General features: G+C 34.3%; 1 pseudogene; it reads left to right on the top strand.

Annotated features, from left to right (window-relative positions):
- The first annotated feature begins 458 nt into the window (after positions 1-458).
- On the top strand, positions 459-577 carry LOC118614414 (annotated as a pseudogene).
- Positions 578-10390: the final 9813 nt, after the last annotated feature.

The following is a 10390-nucleotide window of genomic DNA, read 5'->3' as shown; positions in this document are numbered from 1 at the left end:
TTTGTAGTCAAGACATATATTTTTTCTGGGCCTGCACATGAGCAGAAAAGAATGCATGCCCTGTTCAATGTTTATAAGAGTAAATCTCGTAGTAGCAAATATGTAAGGCTGTAAAAGAAGCAGAACTTTGGAGAATAACAGAATTGGGTTGAAATAACAATTTTATCAATTATCAATCATGTAACTTTTCATACGATATTTAAATTCTTTAGTCTCTGTTTTTTCTTCTATATAAAGGTTGTTATTCTTACCACAGGTAGCTGTTGATAAGATTAAAATAATGAATGCTAGTGTTTCAATAATCTTGCCAGGTACATGGTAGGCACTTGTTATATGCTGGTTTCTTTGCCCTTTGTGTGGTCAAAAGAATTTTGTTATTTGGTAAACTTCTGCTATTTGCCTATTTTAAAATTGCTGTCAGCTAATTGATATGGAAGAAAAAAAGATAGGGTTATAGCGTCTACGGCCATGCTATCTTGAACAAGCCTGATCCTGTCTGATCTTGGAAGCTAAGCAGGGTTGGGCTTGGTTAGTACTTGGATGGGAGACCACCTAGGAAGACCAGGTGCTGTAGGCATTAAAACTAAAAAAAAAAAAAATAAAAAAAATAAGGGATTGTAAGATGACAAGGTCCTTGCAATCTGTAAGGTCAACCGAGGGTTGCCTCGCCTAAAAAAAAAAAAAAAAAGATATGGTTATAGTTTGCTAGCACAATAAGTCATAGAAGTATTTGAGAGAATATTATCATTCACTTGTGACTGTAATGCTGTTTGGATGCCTGCTGTGAAAAGGATAAATGCATGCTAAATATAGCCCACCTTTACTACTTAGAGCCAAAGCAAAAGTATTGCTTTCATCTCTTTATAAAATAATTCTTTTAAAATTCATGCGTAATGGAAAATAATATATAACTTTCTTCTGATTTAAAAAGTAACTTTCTTTGATAGTAATCTATTACCCTGTCCTTTGCCAATTTTGTTTTATAAAATTTTAGTGTAAAATTGGATTTGAGTGAAAATTTGAGAGTGCAAATTTTTGTTTCTTCCTTTTTTTCCCCCCAAAGGCATCCACAGAGAAGTCCTGTCTTCAAGTATGTTGTACAGAAGTGAAGATAAAGCAAAGTATATTTTACAAGAGAATAGATGTTTCATGAATAAATTGATGTGTGCTAGTAAATTCTATGAGGAACATTCTTTTCTTGATATAGTAGCAATTCAAGTGTAACCATGTTAAATTTAGTGTCCTCTTAAACCACTATTTCTTGGCATTCTTTCTGAAAGATGGATACTTCATTTCAAAAATTTATCTGAGCAATATTATAGACTAGGAAGAGAAGGTTATTTTAGGTTTGTGGGAGGGGGGCTTGCTTAGATCTTTTCTTTATTGCTTTTTCCATTTAGTTTAAATAACTTTTTGATAGAAAACTTTTTATTGTAGAATGTATTATTTAGAAAGAATTTAAAGAATGAATGAAAAAGTGAGAGGGATTTATTGCAAAATTGTGTATTTTCATTTGTACTTTTGTAATTGAGAGTCACTTTGAATATTTGGAGAAGTTTAGAAACCTCTGGCAGTTTTTTTGCATTTCAACTGTCTTTATATACAAGTGCAGCAGGAGTGAAATGATACAAAGCTGACAGAATTCTGCAAGGGTTTTCTTTCTGTTGCTGTTTAAGAGATCATTCAGTCCTCATTCAACAGTAATTCCTGACTAAAACAATCATCTTTCCCAATCTATCTCAACAACCTATGTTTTTCTCGTATATTTTTATAGAGACTTTTCCTCGAACTCAATCACAAGATACCATTCTGTACAAAGTATAGTCAGATTAATTTTTAAATCCCTTTGTATTTTTCTAGCATAACCAGTTTATTATTTAATGTAATAGAAATTTAATAATTTGTTCTCATCTGTAGAAAACCAGACCATGTTGGTGATGAAGTCTATTCTGGAAAGCAAGAACACAAGGAAGAGGTTAGCCTATGGGAATAGTTGATGATGGGATAAATAAACAGTTTATATTTCACTCCAGGGGGAATGTTTTAATTTGGAAAGACAAATACTAAAGTTGTGAGCTTAGATAAAGGCATCTTGATAATTAATAGGTATCTATATAGCCACAAGGGCCTTTCTCATATTGATTAAAGCTGAATTGTGTGTTTGTGAGTGTGTGTGTGTGTGTGTGTGTGTGTGTATGGGGGGGTGCATATGAGAGAGAGAGAAAATGAATGAGAATGCATGCACATTTCAAGGAATCCAAAGAATGATTTTATAAAACTTAGGAAAAATTTTTAAAAGGAATTTTGTCTGCAGACCTTATGGCCCAAAGATATTTTAAAAGAACAGATGCAGATGATCTGTGATGTTGTAACAATTTGAGGAGGCGCTTTATTTTTGGTTCATTTGGATTACTGAGTGATATGTTGACTACAGGGTCTACTTGAATAGATCATTGCTAAATTCTAAAGGAAAAATATGCCTTCAGTAAGAGGCCAGTTGATAATACCCCCTCAAATGCATTACTCACATTACAATAATCTAATGTCACACATGGTGGATAAGCTATTTGGACTGACTAAACATTTATTCTACCTTCTTTAATGTGCTTTCTGTGTGGCAGACAATGGAGAACTTAAAAGTGCATTTCTCAGACTTCCCTTGCAGCTGAAGCTGCAGATGTAATTTAAGTTCAATTAATCAAATGCACTCATGAGAGACTTGAATGCAGAGTGGAATGGGGGAGAGGGAGGGCCTGGAGGGGATATGGATTTTCTTGATGCAGGACTTGACTCAGTAACCTGCATCTCTAGCAGCCGCTTCCTTGGAGCAGAGCTGAGGAACCGTCTTCTTATTCCCAGCTTCCTAATTGTAGCTCAAGAAGCACTTTCCTCTGAGCCAGTTATGCAGTGATATCTGTAATAGTTCTTGGGAGCCCAGGCCAGAGCACTTTTTCTAGACCTTTTAGTAATTTTGCAAGCACTTTGTTCTTGGTATTAAATCCCTTTGGCTTACTATAGCTACAATATCATCCGTTGTCTGAACACTAACTGATATGCCCATACTTAACGCTTTTTCATCCTGTGACTTTCCTCTCCATACCATTCCTTGAGTGTCTATTTTAATCTGTACCTACATTAACAATGTCTACATAGGCCAAAATTAGCAAAAATAATCTTATGTCTTTTCATCTCAGAGACATTGTTAATTGAAAATTAATCCAAGAGATTCAGAGATGATGTTGGCGTGTGGACAGTTTCACTCTTAGTTTTCCTAGGAACTGAATTTCAGAGCTAATACCATATATTTCTAATTCCAAGAATAATTAAGACCTGAGTGTAGAATGGCAATGGTTACCTCAAATTTAACATTTTGGTTGATAAACTCATTTACTTCATTATGAATGAAACTTGGGTAAATTTTACATAGGAACAAATGCTTTGACAGTCATGTCTAATCTTCTTCCAGAATTCCGCAGGTGTTAGAACAAGAGGATGATTTGACACATGTATATGTTGTGAAATAATTACCACAGTAAGGTTAGTGAGATCCATCGCTTTCACATAATTACAATTTTTTTGTGTGTGTGGTAAGAACATTTAAGACCTACTCTTTTAACAACTTTTAAGTATATAATAAACTAGTACTATGGAGAAGTAGCTCCAACACATTAATAGCTGATGGTCCTGGGGATGGGGAGCATGGCATAGGGAATACAGTCAGCAGTGATGTATTGGCTAGGTGGAGAGCCAGAGGACAGAAAGAGCAATTAGGAGGGCCATTTTAGGAACTATGTAAATGTCTAACCAATGTACTGTATACTTGAAACTAATAAAATAAAATAAAATAAAATAAAAAAGAGTATTATCTTTTAGCCTAAGGGAAAATCTGCATTTGGGGATGATGATGATGATGATGATGATGATGATGATGATGATGATGATGATTATTTTTGATATAATGTATTTTTCTGATTTTAGATATATTCTTTTAAGTTGCTCTGTATAGTCTGGGCAATACATAGATGAATTTGTGTTTTTTTTTTTTAACTTCAAATATACTTTATTATTCAGAACAATTTTAGATTTATAGATAATTTGTGAAGATGATATAGAGTTCCTATTTGTTCCTTATTCAGTTTCTCCTATTATTAACATTTTACATAATTATAGCACATAATTATAATTAGTGGATCAATGTTAATACACTATTATTAACTAAAGCCCATACTTTATTTGGTTGTCTTTAGGTTTTAAATAATATCTTTTTGTTCTCGTATCCTTATACTCTATTTGGAGATGACAGTTTCTCAGATTTTTCTTGTTTTTGGTGACCTTGACAGTTCTGAGGAATACTTGTCAAATATTTTGTAGAATGTCTCTATTGGAGATTGCCTGATATTGTATTCATGATTGACCGGGGTTATGGGTTGGGGAGGAAGACCACAAAGATGAAATTCTATTTTCATCATATCACATCAAGGATACATAATGTCAACATGACTTACCACTGTTGATGTTGACCTTGATCACCTGACTCTGGTAGTGTTCGTTAGGATTTTCTACTGTAAATTTTCTACTCTTTACTCCCTTCCCTTATTTCATACTGGATGGAAGTCAGAACACACAGCCTATGTTAAGGAGTGGGGAATTATGCTCAATCTACTTGAAAGTGGAGTATCTATATAAATTATTTGAAATTCTTCTGCATGAGTGATTATATATATATATATTCTCCCCCATCAATTTGCTTATCTATATCAATATAGACTCATGGATATTTATTTTATATTCAGAGTTATAACCAATGCTACTTTATTTTATTGTTGAATTGTTCCAGCCTTGACCATTGGAAGCTCTTTCAGTTGACTCCTGTGCCCATTTGACATACCATTACTGTGGAATTATTTAGTATGTCCTTATTTTTTGGCAATACAAGATAACTCTAGCCTCTACTTGTTTATTTCCTGCTTCAGTCCTAAAATCAGCCATTTCTTCTAGGAACTCTGGTTCATTTTACCGACAATATTAGAAACCAAGATCTAGGGACTAAATATGCTTGTTACTACTGAAATATATTTGCTTCTAGGCTCTCTCAAATGATAGAACGGAGAAATATATGTATGTATACTAACGTATGCATGTCTATAAATATTTTTATATGAAACCATTTGTATTTATATTAAGCTAAACACAAGTTCATATTAATGTCTCCAACTCATAACCCGTTACCATATGGATCATTCTAGCCCCCTTTTGCTTATTTATAACCTCACACTCTAACAGTAAGAAACCTGATTCCTACTATCGGCCATCTCTTTACGTAATTGTTCAGTTCTAGTATACCTATGTAGTGCTATCAGTCTGCTTATTGAGAAACAACTTTGTCAAGAGTACAGTGCTTATGTAAGGTGTTTTTGTTGTTGTTGTTGTTGTTGTTGTTTGCCTTTAGTCTTACAGACTCCACTCATTTCCATAGTTACCTTCTTCATGAGCTAATTTCATACATTTGTCATGCAATTAGATTGTTTTGCACATTCTGCATTCCATCCTAGAAGCCCCCAAATGTCTAAATTATTATTTTTAAAAATTTCATACATTAAGATTCTCTGTTTCTGCTGTGAGATCTGTGGGTTTTCACAAAGATATAGTGTCATGTATCCACGATGACAGTATCATGCAGGATAAATCCTCTTTGCTTCACTTGTTCAATCCCTGATCCTTTGGCAGCCACTGATTCCTTTATCATTGCCATAGTTTTGCCTTTTTCAGAAAGTGATATAATTGGTCATAGAGTATGTAGCATTTTCAGTTGAAGCAATATGCATTTAAGGTTCTTCTTTGTCTTTTCATAACTTGATAGCTCATTTTTTAAATCTCTGAATAATATTTCATTGCATGCACGTATCAGTGTGTTTACCCATTCACCCATAGATATCTTGGTTGCTTCTAGTTTTTGGCTATTGTGAATAAAACTGCTATAAACGCATGCAGATTTTTGTGTAAACATAGGTTTTTAAATCGATTGGGTGACTATCTAGAAACCTGTTTGCTGGATCATATGATAAAATTATATTCAGCTATGTAATAGACCGTTAAACTGTCTTCCAAAGTGGCTACAGAATTTTGCATTTCCATGAGCAATGACTGAGACTTTCTGTTGCTCTGCTTCCTCACTACCATTTGGTGTTGTCAGGGGTTAGAGTTTAGCCATTCTAATTGGTGTGTGTTTCATTGTTATTTTGATTTTCAATGACAAATAATGATGAGTATCTTTTACATGCTTTTAAATGCTTTGATGAGATGTCTGTTCAGATCTTTCACTCAATTTTTAATTGGATTGATTCTTACTGTTGAGTTTCAAGAGTACTTTGTATATTTTGTATATATGTCCTTTATCAGATATATATTTTGCAAATATTTTCTCTCAATTCGTAGCTTGCATTTTTCTTTGTGTGAGTTTTAGCAGTTTATGCCTTTCATGGAGATGGTCTTTGATTCTAAAATATCAATTTTGTGGGCATGTAATTGTTCACAATATTTCTTTATTATGCTTTAAATGTCCACAGGATCAGTAGCGATCATTACTAGTTCATTTTGGTATTAGAACCTACGTCTTCATCTCTCTTTTATTTATGGCTAACCTGCCTAAAGGTTTATCAAATTTATTGAACTTTTCAAAGAATGAGATGTTCTCATTGACCTTCTTTATTATTTTCCTGTTCAATTTTTATCGATTTCTGTTCTAATTTTTATTATTTAATTTTTATTATTTTTTATTTGTAGTTCTAAGTTCTTTAGGCTTAAATTGTTCTTCTTTCTCTAGTTTCCTAAGGTGAGAGATTAGAATATTGATTTCAGATCTTTTTTCTTTTCTAAAATATGTATTTAATTCTATGCATTTCCTTCTATGTCCTGCTTTTACTGCATTCTACAAATTTTGATGAATTGCATTTTCATTTTCATTGAGTTAAAAATATTTTAGATTTTTTCTTGATACTTCTTTGAGCATTTCCTCTTTAGAAGTTATTTGTATTTTTAATTTAAAAGGAAACAAATTTCCACAGATTAGTTTTTCTAACTTTTTGCTAAAATCACTTAGTACTTACTTTGTCTAACAAATAGATGGATAGATGTCATTTAAATCTGAGACCTAAATGGTTAACTGTATATTTGATATTTAGGTCTCTAAACCCACCATAAAGTAGACATAAAATGTATTAATATAAAGAAAACAAACATTTAATAAAAATTGTCTAAGTAGGCCTGTCTTTTTATTAGACTTAAGGTTAATTAATGTTAATATTCCCTAAAAATTTATGTTAATAAATTCAGTTTTGAATGAGTGAGACATTTCAAATTATATCTTACAATAGATGACCACTTTTTATTCTTGAAATACTGAGCGAAGTTAAAAAGCTAGTCAATGTTTTAACCAAGCAATTAAATAATATATTTGACCAAGTAAAATGGCATCCATGATTAGTTGACTTTGTAGCTCTGAAGACTGTGTAACATGTAAAAGAATTTAGAAATTGCTGAAAAAAATATAGTAATGCCACTGAAAAATGGTGTGTTCTGAATTTTCCAAGGATAAGAAAATGTGCCCAGTCTTAATATATTATAGGAAAAGTGAATTGTGTTAGTTTCAGTGCTCACTGAGCATATCTCAGACCTAAAGTTTACATAAAAGAGATGACAATTTAGAAGAGTCTGATGACCTGGGTAGAAGATTCCATCCAGTTGAGAAACTGCTCCCATGTTCTTATTGCAAGTAAATGCTACATGATACTACCTGTGCCCAAGGACACGGCAACATTCCTGTGTAACAATGGTGTGTTAAGCTTCCTTGCCACATGGATCTGAAAGTTAGAGTGGCTTCTCCTTTACAATAAACTTCAGTGGTAAAGGCATAGCTTGCCAATGCTTTTGCTGCCGACCGATTGGAGAAAAACTCCCATTTTATTATCTACTATCTCTCAGAGAGAGTGTAACAGATGATAATCCTGATGCTGAAGGGTCCCACATCTACTGTCATGACTAGGCAAAGAACAATTACACTTCATAGAAGGGAATGCATGAACTGGCATCAGGGAAAGTAAACCAGACAGCAAGTCCAGATGCCTCTATAGGACACAGAACTAATGGGAGAAACAGATTAATACATTTAAGATGTACTATGCACTTTTAAGGAACTATGATTAGAGACCATAAGGGCTTCGGTGGGGCAGGGGGTCGGGGGTGGGGGGGACATGATTTCAGAATGTTAAATACTAACAGAAGAATCAGAAAATAAAAATGATAACCAAGTTCATTTTCTGGAAGATTTGAAGAAATAATAAATCTTAACAAGGTACAAAAGCAGAAAGAAATAAAATTGTAATTATATTGATAAAATATATGAATGATCTAGACCATATATACCAATAGTAAGATTTCCATAAGGAGGAACTGGAACAAATGGAAACATATTGGTCAAGATTTTTCCTGCAAACAACTTAGTGTACTCTGGCTAGTCGAAGGGGTAAATGAATTTATTAAAATGTATTTGGAGGAATCTCTGCAATATAGCCAGGGAGCTAGCCTATGAAGTAATGGGCATAGCCATAATGCCCGAGGAAAACTTGGGGGCTTCTCTAGCAAAAACATGACTGCCTTAACTGATTTCTTGTCACCTTCGCCACTTAGAACTAAGCACCAGATTCTGAAGCTAGGCAGCTAATAATAATACTTAAATACAAAGGGCCTTCTATAGTACAAGTGGCATTGGCACCACTACTTAAGACTGGAGACAAAAAATTCTCTATCACACTAAGCCCTGAGAATAAGATATCTCTACCACCATGCCTGCCAGAAGATCAATTTCTCCTTCCAAGTATTCTGGCTTTCAGGGTGGGAGACACACTGTGAAAAGTTACCAATATTTAGAAATGGTATTTCAAAATGTTAAACAGCTGAAAGTGACCAATATCCACTGGAAGAGTATAATATTCCAAAAACTGGAAAAAATTTTTTCAATTTTTAAAGGTGCTCGCCACATCCCAGAAAGGATTAATTAAAAAGACATAGACACAACCACATCTGAGAAGTAATTCTTTTTGCTTGGTTGCCAGTTATATCATGCCCTCTCGATTGAGGGTGAGTGCGGGGTCATTTCCTGTTTTCAGCTTCATAAATAGTTTCTCCATTTTTTGCCCCCCTCCTCTTTTCTGCTCAACATCTCCCCCCTCCTCATTTGTACATTTTGAATCCCCATCTTCTCTGGGTCATCTTTCAGACCTTGGCTTGTTTTCCAAACTATAACTGTTGTCCTGCTGTGGTTTTCAGTAGGCAATCATTAACTTTAGAAATTCATTAAAATCACTTCTGTTCTCAAGCCCGATTTCTCAATCTTTTTCCTGTTGTCAGTTTATACTATATTTATTTTTTACTATCATTTCAGTGAATCCTCAGGAGGCAAGGGATATAAATCTGTTTTAAGTCTATCATTTTAACCTATAAATCTCCTGTAAGTGTTTTGTAAAAATTATTTTGTCATTCTGGTACAATCATAGTATTAAAAATCCATGTGAAATCATTTGCTATTCTTTTTCTTGCCTTTAATTAAAAAAGGATAACTTGTCTTTTTTTAAATGATATTGAAGCACATCCAGTAGAATGTTTAATATCTGTCACTTTCTTTTATATAATCTCATTCAGCATTTTATTCATTTGCATGGTTCATTCTGTCGTTTGAAATGGAAAACAGCTGGCTACCCACAGGAACAAGAATGAGAATCATGAAATGTTTGTTTTGTAATTTTAGTGGTTATACACCTTAAAGAGGGTACATGGGCCAAGGGCATTTGACTACTTACTGCAGACATTGTGACACAGGACCAGACCACTGAGGTCTCTGGGTTCACTTACTACAAAGCAGATTATTTATGTGTATGTTTCAATTGCCCCATCTTCACCCCATTGGCATAGGGATTCCTGCCATAGAGTTATGCAGAAGGCTGAATACCAGACACTGGATAGATGGAATGATAGCAGTTTATTAGTCACACATACTCACAGCCTGGGATAGGAGGACACCACACATTATGAAGAGCCACAGGAGGGTTGTCCTTGGGAATAGAGTGAACCACCAGGGGCTGTGGTAGGCAGGTTTCATAGTAACGATAGGTGGATGCTCCCTAGTTCCCATAGGAGGGTGTGATTAGCTTGTTTGAGTAACTCTGTAGGCTGGCAGGGAACTGAAACTGCTACTCAGGGATAAGCAAGAACTACACCTGGTCTGTTTGATAAGGAGGATTCTTTGGCTAGGGGAACTGATCCTTGTGAGCAGAGTGGGGAGGGGAATCAGCATGAAGCCCTCCCAATTTTGCCAGATATCAAGGCACATAATATT

This window comes from Rousettus aegyptiacus, unplaced genomic scaffold, assembly GCF_014176215.1.
Source record: "Rousettus aegyptiacus isolate mRouAeg1 unplaced genomic scaffold, mRouAeg1.p scaffold_m13_p_2, whole genome shotgun sequence".
NCBI lineage: Eukaryota > Metazoa > Chordata > Mammalia > Chiroptera > Pteropodidae > Rousettus > Rousettus aegyptiacus.
This window is presented reverse-complemented; position numbering and strand designations above follow the sequence as displayed.